General features: G+C 33.7%; 1 pseudogene; it reads left to right on the plus strand.

The window, feature by feature from the left end:
- Positions 1 to 15,936, plus strand: part of LOC106477718 — a 131,650-nt pseudogene that overhangs the window by 8,122 nt on the left and 107,592 nt on the right.

Here is a 15,936-nt window from a genome sequence, read left to right on the forward strand (position 1 = left end):
GTTTTGTTTTGATATAATAAGTTGTTCGGGTTTTTTCATTAAAAAAAAGCAACATTAATGTGACGTCTGTTAATAACCAAAGGAGTTGTAGTATTTTTGCTATATAGGAAGAAAATGACTTATTTTACTGTTTGAGTAACGACTTTTTAATAAAACTTAAAAAAGTCCCGTGTTGACTACTTATATGTTAAACTGATACAATAAATGAATAAAGCAATTTTTTATGTTTTTTTTTATTTGTTTGTTTTAGAGCAAAGCCACATTGGACTATCTGGTGTGTCCACCGCGGGGAATCGAACCCCGAATTTTACCGCTGTCTGACCGGGGAACGGTTTTTTTATATTTAAAACGGGCAATATTACCTAAATTAGATGTATTTTTATTTAGTGAGTCATCGATAAAAGGCTTCTTCAAGCAATAGAATGAAAACAATTGGACTTGACTACTAATTATAGCTTTCTCTTAAGTTAAATTACGAAAGTGTAGCAACTCAAATCTTTTAAAATGCTGTTAGATCGTCAAAAAACAACAACAAATATCTCTAATGATAACGTTTGTTTTTGTAATGATAAACAGCAGACGCATAAGACTAGGCCTGGCATGACAGGTGGTTAGGGACGCTCGACTCGCAATCTGCGGGTCTTGGGTTCAATTACCCGTCTCACCAAACTTGCTCGCTCTTTCAGCCTTGGGGGCGTTATAAAGTGACTGTCAATCCCACTATTCGTTGGTAAAAAAGTAGCCCAAGAGTTGGCGGTGAGTGGTGATGACTAGCTGCCTTCCCTCTATTCCTACACTGCTAAATTAGGGACGGCTAGCGCAGATAGCCCTCGTGTAGCTTTGCGCGAAATTCAAAACAAATAAACAAACAAGTATCCCCTTTTACAACCTAAATGTATTTTCAACCTGAATGTCTTTTACAGTATTTCTTCAGATATAAAGATCGTATTTCTCCATTGAAAGCATCAAATGTACCTTACCAATTTACCTGTTCTTGTTGCAAGCAAGGCTAAATAATTTTTACTACAAGAAATCTACTGATGCTAAAATCAAAAACAAAAATACATGCAAATTTAAGAACGCCGAATGTTTCTCACTGGGACAGCATGTGATTTACAGATTCACAACGTTAAAATCAGGGGTTCGATTTCTCGAGATGAGCCCAACAGATAGCTCGGTGTGGCTTTGCTCTAAACAAACAATAACGCCGAATAAATCAAGTGTATTAGAGCACGCACTAACGGAGTGTTACTTAGTCGTCTATTCCAGTTATTATGAGCACAAAGCTACATATTGGGCTATCTATTCTCTTCCCACCGCGGGTACAGTTATAAGCCCTTAGACTTACCGCCGAGACACCGGGAGAGGCTTAAGATCTTATGTAAGCTGAAACCGAATATCAACCAGATTAATTCAGCTTTTAAATTGCTACTAGTTTGATAACTTTAAAGAAAGTTTTCATCTATTTATAGCTATAACAAAGTTTAGGCGAGTTTGTTTAATTACAGTTCAAACATTGTCTCAGCTAATTCTCAGAAAACTTTCTATATTTCTGAGAACAAACTTGTTGAAATTGATTCAACAATATCCTATTCTGCTCTAAGCTTCTCTGTTGTAAATAGATAAACATCTAAGTATTATTATCTCTGTGTATTTAGAAAGTTTCGATGTTTGTGCATTGCACGCAAAAGTATCATTTTTGTGTACTCACATTATTGAGAATTTTGCAACATTGTGCTCGCTAACTTAAGTGTTGGTATCATATTGTTATAAATTGCTTTATTTTGTTACACTTGAAAGGAAATTAGTTGCACACTCGTGTTACGAAAGATAGACACAAATTTGTCGTGTCTCTGTTCGTAATAAGATGTATTGAAACATTACGTTTCGTTTCACAGTAAATATGGCTCTCCTGGAAGCCATCCTTTTTATCAAAAACCTTGAAATACAATCTAGAATCAGTCAAGATATTCTTCCGGTTTTGAATAATGAAGCTTATATGCAATGATATGAGGTAGAAAAATAGCAGTGATATAAGGTAAAAATAGCAGTGATATATGCAGTGATATAAGGTAAAAATAGCAGTGATATAAGGTAAAAAAATAGCAGTGATATATGCAGTGATATAAGATAAAAAATAGCAGTGATATATGCAGTGATATAAGGTAAGGAATAGCAGTGATATATGCAGTGATATAAGGTAAAAATAGCATGTATTATAAAATATATCTCATCATAAATCTTGAAGAACACTCAAGCTTTACTTCCTGTTTTAAATATTGAAGTTTACATTTAAACTGCATTAAAACATATCGTTCGTTATCACGAATTACGATAGAGGTTCATAATGGGGATCGCAAGGAATTGCACAAAAAACAAGTAGAACGTTCGGACAAAAAGCACCTTAAACAGTACAGATTCAGTTCAAACAACACTTTAAAACCTTTACTATAGTTTGCTGAGGCTGTACACATATAAAAATGCACAAAACATCGCGCATCTTAGACTTATAAGGAAAAAAATATCAGCTCAAAACGACCCGTTTGTAATTCTTCTTCTTCTTCTCTTGCTAGCCAGAACAAAAACGACTTGCACCCAAACCTTTTGTAGAATACTAAATAAGGTACTGCGAAGGTCGTAGGGGTATTGAAAAGTCAATTTGTTTCTTCTACATTTTGCATAAGCTCAAAAATATCATAATTATAATGTAAACGATGTTATCATTACCCCTTGAAGTTAACGTTTTTACAAATATATGTTGTTCCTTTAAAAAGTTTAATTACAGGGTGAAACAGGAATTACCAACAAATAATAGATGAACGTTAGATGACTGTAACATGTAGATACTTAATGCTGTGTATACTATACAATTGGCGTCTTTATGGAGCCAACCCCCATATTATGTATAAAGTGAAGGAGTACAAAAACCAGTACACATAATATTAAGTTTTATTACACACATTCGTAGAATAATTACTTTAAAAGACTCGAAGTTCCATTCAAAGCGATGTTTTTGACGTATATGTTTTATTTGAAAAGGCTGCTTTTCGCACTTAATGGGTGTTGTGTCTTAGTTTAGGCATATTTTGCCTATTGCTATGCGTTATATATAGAAAATTTAGTTACACAGAAACTATAAACGCTCACTATATTCTCAAACAAATCTTCAGCTGCAGTTTAACATTTTACATCTCGAACTGATGCGATCAGATAGTCAGTAGTTACAGTAAATCATCATGAACCGTATCAGCTAGCTACTAGCTATGTATATTATCATTACAATGTATAAAGTTAGCTACCGTATCAACTAATCCTTTTCTCATAGTTGAGCATAAAAAGCTAGCAAGCAAAATAAATAAAAACTTGGGAATATAAAAACCAGGAACAGCAAAAAAGTAAGAAAACAAGGCTGGAGACATTATTTACTCTAACTACAAATCCCTATTTTGACTCCACCAAATGTTATTCTAGGTAACAACATGGAGCTAAAATAAGGGTAGCGAGTGATATTACTTTCTGAAAATTAGAATAACTCACCTACGAGAAAAACATTGCTATAATTGAAAATCTATCTTTTACTTTATATATGTGTGTGTGCTTAATAGTCTTGAAATAGTGTGAAAAGCATTTAGCTAATTCCTGTTTGATGTTTTTTTTTCTCACAGTGGCTTTGGTTTCGTTACATTTGCTGACCCCAATAGTATAGACAAAGTTTTAGCAAATGGACCTCACGAACTAGACGGGAAGAAGGTAAGATCATTATTAAATACACTAACGTCACAAATGACGAGCAACCACTGGAAACTAAAATTATTCCGAATAAAACCGGCAATACACAAAATAAATATAAGATTTACTTTCCCAAGAACATGCTATATATTGCTCCAAAATGCACTAAATATGAAAACATGCTACATATTGGTGCATTTGGATAAAAGATTAAAACATACGATGACCATGTGATTGCATACGCATCTGTCCTTCTGCTGAGGAAAAGTCGTCTTCTTCCTTACATATAATTGATATTTCAACCTGTTTTAACAAAGGCTTTTTTGTAATAATTCCCAAGCATAGATATTTGCGCTAACTTGTGACTTATTTTTCACAGGCGTTGATAGGGTGCGAATGCACTTCCGTTTCTTCGATCATGGGAGTGTTTCCGGCTTTCCTATTCAGATTTTACCTATCTTGACGTCATAATGATTTGGATGATGTGGTGTCACACATAACGCTATGCCTGATCTGGTCCTGGGAACTCCCTCCTTGACAGGCTTTTATATAGTAGAAAAGGTGCCGAAATTTAGGAGCTATTTACGCCTGTGTTAGCGATTAAATTCAACAGAAATGGAAACGGACAATCAAAAGAGGAAGTGTTGTAGGAGAAAAGTGGAATTGGATTCATGTAACTCACGAAAGTCGGATAAATCGAGCGTGTCCGACCAAAAACTTAGGTTTTATATATATTGACAAGTAAATTCGCTATTACACACACACACACAAAGAGAGAGAGAGTTAGTTTTTGGTCCATTACCAGTTAAACAAGCGAGTAAATTCGCTTCAAAAATACTTGTCGATTCGTTACCAAGAAAACAGACAAGTAAATTTGTTTACGGGGACATTTATCGTTCGTTACCAAGGAAACACGGAAAATTCGCTTGTGGAAATACTTGTCTTTGCGTTACCAAGGCAACAAACAAGGAAATTTGCCTTAAGAGATACTTTTTTTCCGTTATTAAAGAAACCAACAAAGATGTTCGCTTTAAAAGATACTTATCAAAATCCAACATTTATATATGTTTCTCTCTTATCAGGATGAAACATGTGTATATATATATATATATATATATATAAACATCATTTTTCGGGAACAATACTTATTTTTTTTATCTTTACATGTTTCTTAAGCCTGCATTTAAGCGTATTAATAGCTAATTTTTGTAGATTAGGTGCAGCGTTAAGGTTTTTGTAGAGGTTAATATGTGTGTATATATATATATATATAACGTTTGCCAATACAGGGAAATGAGAGTTATTAGAACATTGTCTTTTACTTATTACTTTAATATTGTTTCCTAACCTTTTATTTATATGGTTTTAATTTATTTCAGATAGATCCAAAGGTCGCCTTTCCCAAACAGACACATCCAAAGGTAGGCTGAAAATCTGTTAACTATGAAAATATTCTATATAAATCCATAGGTCGGTTAGTTATAAAAATCTATATGTACCCCCTACATACAAACCTAACATGTACAAACATCTTGTTTGTTTGTTATTAAACGCAAAGCTACACAACGTACAATCTGTGTTTTTGCCCACCTCGTGTGTCGAAACGCGATTTATTAACCCACAGACTTTCCGCTGAGCCACCAGGAGGACTAGTCGCTATAGGTATATACTAGTCTTAATTATGAAATGTATGCTACCATAAAATGCCAACAATTACAAACATCTACCGAAAATGTGCTTAACCTCCTATTATGTTTCGGGTCTATCTGGCCCGACAATGGTTTCTATCATGTCGTGATGGAATAAATCTGTCTTTAAGTTGTTTTTTTTATAATTACACTACATAATTTATAATATTATAAAGTGTAAAATAGTAAAAGCCATCTAAATAAAAAAACACTATATCCTTTCAAAGCTGTTTGAAATTGGATCCGGTCAATATGACCCGAAAATTAACAGACTTACCCAAATTCTGAACACAGTGGGAATGTTAAGTAAATTGTGCTTCGTTGAACTGGTTAATACAATGCTATGAGCGAGAGTGTATAGCTCTAGAGCCCATTTCAGGTGTTTTTCAGCATCGTACACGTATTTTGATTCGAATTATGTAGTTCAAGAGAAACATCTAACTATGTATTTTTGCGTCAGTTAGCGGTGTCTTCACATACTAGGATTATAGACAAGAACAAAGTAAAATATGGTTGATTTATTCCTGTTTTCTTTCTTCCCAGTTTTTTAAAATAATATACTGAAATACAATAGAGTTTAGATCACTAATAGAAATTTTATAACACTTGGTTTGTCATTCAAGTCTCACTTCTTTTGAAGAATCAGAAAAGCTTATTTTATTCATAGTATCAACTCATTCTCTGCCTTTTCTATATGCTTGAGCCCCTCTGTGGCTCAGTGATAAGTCTGAGAGCTTATAACAAAAAAACATTTGGTTTCGATATCCGCAGTAGGCACAACACAGATTGCCCATTGTGTAGATTTGTGCTTAACACCAAAAACAAAATAACACAAAAAAAACAACACATATATTCTTGAATATGGCAGAAGACATCCTCACATCACAATCACTCAATGCATGTCGACCTAGGACTGCTTCATATCTTAGCATCGATAGGAGCATTCTCACAGGTTGGACAATAAAAGTTCATAAACCAAACATCTTTAAAATTCCATCTTTAAATCTGAAAACAACAAAAACAAACAAACAAAATAAAAACAACATATGGAACCGTATGATATGTGTTCATTTTATTTTTGTCGTTCGAGTGGAAAATTACTTACAATCTTAGAATTGTCAAAATTCAAGTATGTCGGAGTAGAAAGATGTTTCAAATTCACAAAATGTCTTGGAAAAGTATTCTTTTTCCAAACTGATTTTAGACAACAGCATGTTGTGGGATCCAGCAAGTATGTTGGGCCTTCAATTCCTGTCTGTTTAGCTGATGTTCTTTCCCTTCAATTTGAGTTTGAATAAGAGGAAGATGAATTTGATGGCCTGTTCCCTCCACCTGGATTTGCCTGGGCTACCTCCCTACCAGTCTAAAAAAAATCCCCAACCTTTCACGATGTTTCACGACTTGATGCTTTGAAGCTTTGTACTGTCAGTTTCGTTTTGTGTTTTAGTGAATACTCCTGAAGAAGCTGTAAAGCGAAATGTTGAGTGTCTAATTAAATAATAATACATTTTGGTGTTATAACATCGTTTATTTCTAGTATTAATATGTATTCTATACACCAATATGCACTACAGAAATTAAATAATGACTACGATAGTTTATAATCAAAACTCAAAGCACTAATCATTTGAAATTTCTTGAATCCTTCCCCTCCTTCCAGAATGTAATGTTGTGTTACATTTAAAATTAAACCTTGGAGAATTATCAAAGTCATCCATCCCTGGAGTAAAAGTTATATTTATTATTTATATTTTGCACATGTCAGTTCTTAAGGCACCCCCCCCTGAAAAAAAAAGCTCAAGTGCAATAGATTTAATGACACAACTTTATTTACAAAAATGTTTCCAGTGATATTAGATTGGTCCAAAATAATTCAATATTACCTTTCTTTCATGTTTTGGAATAACGAAATGGTATTACTAATAATTCTATGAGCACAATAAACTAGAAACTTTAACTTTGAAATTATATATAACAAAGCTAAGAAAATATATGCAAAATCCATCGTATACGAGTTTGTATTTTCCTATATCCAACTGTCTACGTCCAGAAAATACTGTCCGGTGGGTGCTTTTGATTAGCTGCCTTTCCTCTAATATATCAGTTTACAATTAGAGATGCATAGCTACCTGCAGATAACCCTTGTGAGCTTAGCACGAAATTTTAAAACAAACACTATTCCGAGCACTTGCGGATGCTAGACTTTTTTTCAGGAGTGAATTATGAGTAATACACAAGCTAATTTACCATGTAGATCTGAGCCGCCAATATTTCATGCCTTATTAGTATTTTGTATGGTGAAATCTTTCGTTAGTTTTTGGAACATTCAGGTGAATGTACCCTTTAGTTTTCAGCCACAAACGCTGTGCGCTTTATTATGTATAATATTACAATATGTTCTTGTTTCTCTCTTTTTCTCGAAAAGTATTAAAATTTTTAACAATCAGTGAAAGACTTCGCATTGCAACATATTCATGGAACCACGTGATTAAGACACGTGTTTTACCTTCTCTTTTTCAACAGTAGCAGGTAAGCCTGAGTCCTTAAGAGGTGGATGTCTCTTTGAGTCAACTTCAGTGTCCTTAAATGACAACGCGCGTCAAACAAGAAACCTGATCTTTTGACATGTAGCATTGTGTTGTACAGTTCCGGTTTGTGCTAGAAAATCAAGCAAATCTTAAGATAGTCTAACAACACTTGTAATGCTATGAAACAGACTAATTTATTTCGCTTGTTATACCCAAGAGACTCGTCATAAACAATAGTTACTTATCTAAACGTTTGTCCGTCTTTTCTCAGGTTTCTTTTTCATTACTTTGCTGCCATTGTATTGTTTCTGTATTGTATTTCTATCCACCTATCTCAGCGTTTATCGTAGAATAATTGAGAATTATTTTCAGTAATTATAATATATTAAAATCGTTTGATGATTAAACCCTGGTACCGTGAAATTGTAAAAAAGTATTCTACTGATGTATTGTCGAGAAAAAAGTTAGAACAATATCACAAGATAAATCCTAAATATAAGTGAGAAAAAAAAAATTATATAGACCAGCTATCTTTTCCTTAATCTCGTCAGGAAAGACGTACAATGATAGAAAGATATTTAATGTTTCTATAATTAATAAAGCTTCTTAAAAAAAACAATAATTAAAAGAAAATACATTTGTATTTATTGCAAAGCTGCTAAAATAACTAAAGTGAAAAGCAACGACGGAGATGAGTTAGAAAAATAATGTATTTTGTAATACCCGAATATATTTGATTCGCGTTCAGTGCTAAACAAGTCCTTCTTCTAGAGCACTGTGTATCATCATTAAGAAGAACTATTCGTTGTTGAAACTTCGTAAAGTTTACAAGTTTCAGATAACTAGTGAAATATTCAAACGCGTGTACATTTTATTGTGTATCTAAAAATAAACTCAAAACTAGAAGAGTTGATTACCTATAAACGTGGCAGAGAATGATTTAAGAAAAAAAAGTGTCGTGAAAGAAAGCGCAACACAAAGCAATTTGAACAACAACAACAAAAAACACGCTATTGCATAATTCCTAATTAATGATGCAAGAAGTTTCTGGTTCTTAAAAATCTAATCTCAGTCTTCACAGAAAATTAACACATTCTCAAAATTACTAATGTATTTCTTCACGGTATCAAACTGTTTGAGATGGGGTATCAATCTTATCTCACAGCAATCGGATCAGATTAATACCATCTGTATGTATGTGTTAGAGATGGTAACTGGTAGCACGAAGAGAGCAACGCCACAGATCCTTGTTCTTCCTGCCATCAAACAATACGTTTTAAAACAAAATCCGAATTAACTATTGCCAGCATGAGGTCATCGTCCTCGTGCAGGTAGGTATCTTGTATCTTGTTGTCAACTGAAGAGGTTAATGTACGGAACTAGTACATTTTAAGTAAACTAATTGAAGCTGAGGTCAGCCTGTGGTTTGCTGAATACCAAATTACGTCACCAGAAATTCATTGCTCTGTATACTAGAATATCGTATTACGTCATCAGAGCCCTGTATAATACTGAAAAGTAATGCTTTGCCTCAGTGAATTGTGTAACATTTTTTGATGGCATAGTATGAGATATGCAACTGTAGCAGTTAATAAATGGTCACGATTATACGTTTAACCCCTAAATGAAGGAAAGTTTTTTTGTTTTTTTTTTGCTGGTTTCTTAAGGGTCCTTCATTGTAAAATAAAAAAAAGGGAAAACCGATTCGAAATTTATTAAAACTAAAAGAGACGGTAATAAGATAAAGAAACTAAAACCTATTTCGATGATATAATACTAAAACATTGGCTTGACCAACAGATCATTAATCCTCTTAGATGATACGATATTAATATTTTCTCACTATCTGGCTTGACTAACAACACACCACTATCTCAGTTTGATGTTGCTATATAATAATTTTACAGATTATGACTTGACTAGCACGTCACTACTCCAGTTCAATGAGATACAATATATCATTAGCTCACTTGGGTGATGTCATACAAAAATTGTATACATTTTGCTTCGACTAATATATAATTAGCTCACTTCAGTGATGTCATACTAAAACTTTACACATTTTTGACTTCACCAACACGTCAATACCACAGTTCAATGATAACCCATTTTTACACGTTTTGGCTTGCCTAACACATTATTAACCCAGTTTAGTTATATAATACTTAAATTTGGTTTTTGAGTTTTACAACACACCATTACTGTAGTTTAATTGTATAATTCTTGTATTACATATGTTTGGGTTTTACCAGTACATCATTACTCTAGTTTAGCCCCCACCCCCCTACTCCTCAGTGGCTCAGCAATATGCCTGAAGGCTGAAAGCTCTAAAAACCTGTTTTCGGTAGCCGTGATGGGCACAGCACAGATAGCCTATATTGTAGGTTAAGCCACCCTCCAGTGGCTTATTGGTAAGTATGAAGGCTTATAACGCTAAAATTTGGGTTTCAATATCCGTGATGTGCATAGCACAGACAGCCAATTTTGTAGGATTGTACCTAACAAAAAATAAGCTCTAAACTCTAGTTTATTTGTATAATATTTACATTTTACACTCTCATGCTTGACCAGCACATTATTTGTGACATTGATAAGCAAGTGTTGAAATAGTGATTTATTCTATGTCTTAATAACAACAGTTTGGAAATTTAATCTACCAATAATTCTTTCACGATCAGAGCTTACCAGTTTTTTCTCTTTAATCTAGGGCAACTGTATTGATGGGGATACCAATCAAAATTAGCAATGTTAAATTATTGGTAAGACAAGCTGAGTCTGTTCATAATTCGTTTTGTAATTCATCTGATCAGTATATCGTTGAGTTATCACTTATAAGGCCGGTGTTAACAAAACATATTTCTTTATCACTATCGCAAAATAAAACAACAACAACAAAAATAAACGAAGTATTCAAATTTTTAGCTTCCCATTAGTTACTGACTCCTTTGTAGACTGTTACTAACTGTGTACCGTAATTCCTCAGGTCAGTTGAGTCTCAACACTAAAACCTTAGTTGCAACGCTATTTGAAATATTTATGGATGTCGAGCTGCATAATATATAAATATTCAGCCTGAGGAAATGCACAACTTTTTGAACCAGACAGTGTTTACTTTCGTCAGTATATGAAATTTAGTCACTATTGAGTTTATTAAACGTGCAATTTAATCCAGCTTTCCAAATGATATTTTTAAATCCCGTTGTCCAAAATGTATAAATCGTCTTCTACTTCAACATTTTTGTTGTTATTAATTTACCAAAATTGCACACTTTTCCACATATCATTAACAGAGACGATTCAAAGAAGTTTTCTTCTGACAAAAATATAAAAAAGGTTTATTAGTTCTCCCAAAATTTATTAATATCATGTATAGCAACATCAAAATATTGTTTTTAATGTTACTTGATTTATTCCCATTCTTGCCCTCCCCCGGTGACTCAGCGGTAATTCTGAGGACTTGTAATGCTTAAAATTGAATTTCGATACTCGCGATTGACAGAGCACAGATAGCCCTTTGTATAGCCATGTACTAAAATAACGAATAAACAATCTTACTGTACGTTAAATCTGTTTTGCAACGCGACTTATTCGTTGTTCTTTTCACATGTCAATTTTTTTTTGTATTTGGCGAGTTCGTCATTCTTACCACACGTTAAAGTTGTCATGCTACGTGCCTTATTTATCATTCTTACCATACGTTAAAGTTGTTCTTCTATTTAGCGTACTCGTCGTTCTTACTGCGGATCAAAGTTGTTTTTCTAGTTGGCATGTTCGTTTTTGTTACCACATTTTAGAAGTTGTCTTTCTAGTTAACGTATTCTTCGTTTTTACCATTTACTAAAGTTGTTTTCCACGTGGCTTATTGTTTGTCCTCATGACATATTAAAGCCGTCCTTTGTTTTATCATGAATTTTTTTGAAACAAAAACTTATAGATAAATGTTATTTCTTAATGCTAGAAGATTATTATGTGGTAATAAATGTTTCTGTCACTGAATCGTGCTCTCTCAGCATGAAATCAGACAAGTTCGGATGTAAGTGTAGCGGGAAGTAGCGCTAATGTTGGCAGCCCCAGATGTATCGGTAGCGGAATCACCAGTTTCGGATATGAATAATGTACACGGCTGGCAGTAAGTTATAGTATAATATATAGATGGTGTAAAAACTATACAAACTACATCTTTGTCAACTGAGAAAGACGAATAAAAACAAATATAGAACAGATTTATTAAAATAATGAATATAGATGGCGCTAAATGCGATCTTCAACCTTATCGCTCATGTCGTGATGTTATAAAGAATTGCAGGTAAAATTGTGAGTTTGATGTCACAGCTCATTCATTCACGTATCGATAAGTAGGATAGTTATAATTACTCAACTCAAAGTTAATACTTGGGTCAAAGGTTATCTATATACTACTAAAACTCTGAGATTGTTTATTTGTTTGCTTGTCTGTAATTAAATACAGCAAAAACGGTGCACAATAGCGCCATATTTGTAATGAAATGAGAATAGAAACAGAATAAAACAAGTTTCGTTAAAATCGGGCCACGGGTTACCGAGTTAGCGCCGTTTTTCGGGTCACTTTTATGAAAATTTCTAGCATGAGTAATTTTACATCACACTACCGTTCGCGCTCTTCACGAAACTTCGTTCAAATCTATTTCACTGTCAATGTTCGCATCTTCATTAAAAGGCGTAAGATAATAAATACAAGATCTTGAAGAATTTCTCAGTAATGTGCCTTTGTTATGGTAGGTAATTCGAAAAAAAATAAAGTTTCTTAGTTGTAGAAGGTTTAAGAGGAAAGACCACAACATAATGAACTAATTCATCACAATACCTGAAAACTCTGACTTCACGAAAAATGAAATGGTCTTTCCTTTTACTCCCGATCAACAATCAAATATCTTTTCTTGAATTATGAATAACACGAATTGATTGAAATATTTAATTCGATTATCTCAAAATAAACCTTCATTTTCGGTGCAATATTGAAATGAGCTTGAATTCTTCATAACCTCTGAATAGTTGGTGACCCAACGGGTCATGGGTAGTCTAGTAATCAACATTACGCTATGCACATCACTGTAGGTGTGTTTTGTGCTGCTTCCTATCATGCCCTACCCTATCTGAACTCTATTGTTGAAGTGGACGGAGGAAATACTGAAAATTTGATGTGATTTCATTTGAACTACCATATTATTTATAAAAAACGAAAATTTTTACCGTATTTCAAGATTACTATCTTTTAGCGCCACCTATGATAGTTTTTTTCTTCAGAAAGGTTTTTCGCTTATGATTTGATACTCCTGTATCAACTGTAAAAGCTGTAGATTGTATGGTTTTCCTGCCATCTATGCGTTTATAATCAAACTTATTTTGCGCCAGCCCTGTTTAATAATCCAAAATTGATTACAGTACTCAAACACGGCATTGTAGGCTTACGTGTACGTCAAGATAACTAGGAGGCACAGCTAAAGTACAAGAGGTCGTGTTTTTAAACCATCTTACCATCTTATTAATGATTTATGGAACACTAAGTCTGAAAGCGAAAAGCGGTTCCTTTTAGAAGCGAAATACAGAAAATACAGCCGCTCGAACTAATTAAAACGTCCATGTGCTTATTAGCGACAAAGGTAACAAACATTCTATTAATTATGCCGAGCATACGCAGCGTCTACTCTGAAGTAAACTATTCCAACTATCGTTAGTAAACTGTATGCTTCCGATTTATATGTCTGTCTGTCTACCTGTATAATGGTTTAATACAATCTATCTACTGCTTTTATGCCCAGTATTTATTCATCCAACAAAGGTTTAATTTCAGAAATTCTGGGTAAACAGTTAGGTTTTAGCGAAAGATGGTATTGTGAGATGTTTTCATGTTAACAATCTCTATAAAAATTATTGGCTGAATCCTCATAATTTGTAGAAGAGCATTAAAAGCGATTGTTCGTATATTTTGAACGTTTTTTAAAATAATTTAATTTATGAATAATTATTGTTTTAACAGAACCTTCGTTCATGATTATTTTATTTAGAAAACTTTAAAGAAATTTAGGGCATAAAAGAACGTTGTCTCAAGTTAAGTTTGTTTTCGCTCGAGGGCTTTGGAAAATACACATGGAGCTGTGTCTTTTTGTTTTTAGATAAATGGAAATATACTAAATATAGAATCACTTCTCTTCGTACATAAACAGGAAGACTTGTTTGGTTTTGAAAAGTGATACTTATTCATTATTATTTGTTTTGTATTTTCATATAGACTATGGCATAGTCAGATTAAAAAAGCAACTAACTAATATGAAATGAAACAATCAAAGCAAGCCACCTACATAGTCCAGAACTAAAAATCAATGCAGTAATCAGTATAGCTAATTAAATATACTGTTCTTACGTTCTTATTCATAAAAATTAGAAGATCAGAATGCATTGTTTCATCAGTTGGGTACCCTCACTGTTTGTGATATTTTCGGTTGTAATCCTAACAATATTTCACGAGGTTTGGCCAGCTTAGGATATTTAGGCCAGTCCCAAGTAAATATAACGAGCTAACAATGCAAAATTATCTTTATGTTAAAAACATAATAGTAATAAAATTAAACAATAGAAATAGATACATTAAACAATACTGTTAATGAAAATGAAATTAAAGAAATAATAGAGTATGTCTTAGTTACGGAATACCAATTGTTTGTGTTATGTTTGTCATGTTCTATCGTAGATTAAATTTTTTTTATCGAAGAAAGCTATGAATTATGAAAATTAATTAAATACTATGCTAAACATAAAAGATAAAGATCTCATCTGGACGTATCTATAGCCAAGTTCGACCAAAATATAGTAAGATCAGCTTATCTTTATTTTCCATCTATCTGTGTAAAACATTATCCAAAGAAATGGTGATGTAATGTAACCAGTCGATCATGAAATCATTTGAAGAGCAAATTAGTAAACAAAAAGAGTTTAATTTTTCTATAACTAGCGATCAAAATATCTAAAAAACTTGTACTTGATAAAAGGATACGGGATTTTCATAGTTCTTTCATTGTTTAAAAGGTGACTAAATTGTATGCTGTAGCTTTGAGAATGAAGTATCAGTAAGTAGCTGAGAAAAATATATGCTACAAATAGAAACCCAACGATTTGCATATGTACGTTTCGAGGGTAGGTACATAGCCAAGTAACAGTATAGGCTGATGTATAGCTAAATACTTTCAGACAGATATATACACTGAGTGGTCACAAGTAAATAGACACCTAATTTTTCGTCATTTAACTGATTTATGCTAACTAATTTGTGTTCACAGAGCACTATATAAATGAAAATGGTCCGCACACTAATTATCTTGTGCTACAACATGCCTAGAACTCAAGGTTCTCTCGAATTGTCAGATTTTGTTAGAGGAAGGATAGTTGGTCTAGAAGATGGTGGAATAAGTTAGCGGCAAATTTCGCAGAATTTGGGAATCCCGCTTTCGACAGTCAACAGAATCATCGTGCAGTTCAGGAAACACGGCAAGAAAACAACTGAGCAGCGTCCGGGTCATCCTGGTCCATCGGAGAGGACAAAAAGTGCTGTCAAGAGGAGCATCGAAATGGATCCCAGATTAACGACTGCAGAAGTGGCTAAAGTTGGTGGGATGAGCCCCAAAATATGTTCAACGGATTCTCCACAGATTGGGTTATCGTTGCAGAGCAGCTAGCTGGAAGCCCTTATTAAGACCTGCCAACATAGTCAGACGAAAGAAGTGGGCAAGTGATATGATGACCAAGCCTCTGGACATTTGGAAGACCGTATTGTTCTCAGACGAATCAAGATTCGATCATTTTCGGACAGTGGAAGGATATGGGTCTGGAGAATGCCTTACCAAGAGTTTTGGCTCAACAGATTGCAGCCAACTGGGAAGCATCGTAGTTTCAGCGTGATGGTTTGGGGAGCTGTTTGGGTTGGTGGGCGATCGAGCTTAGTGGAGTGCGTTGGCAAC

This window comes from Limulus polyphemus, unplaced genomic scaffold, assembly GCF_000517525.1.
Source record: "Limulus polyphemus unplaced genomic scaffold, Limulus_polyphemus-2.1.2 Scaffold169, whole genome shotgun sequence".
NCBI lineage: Eukaryota > Metazoa > Arthropoda > Merostomata > Xiphosura > Limulidae > Limulus > Limulus polyphemus.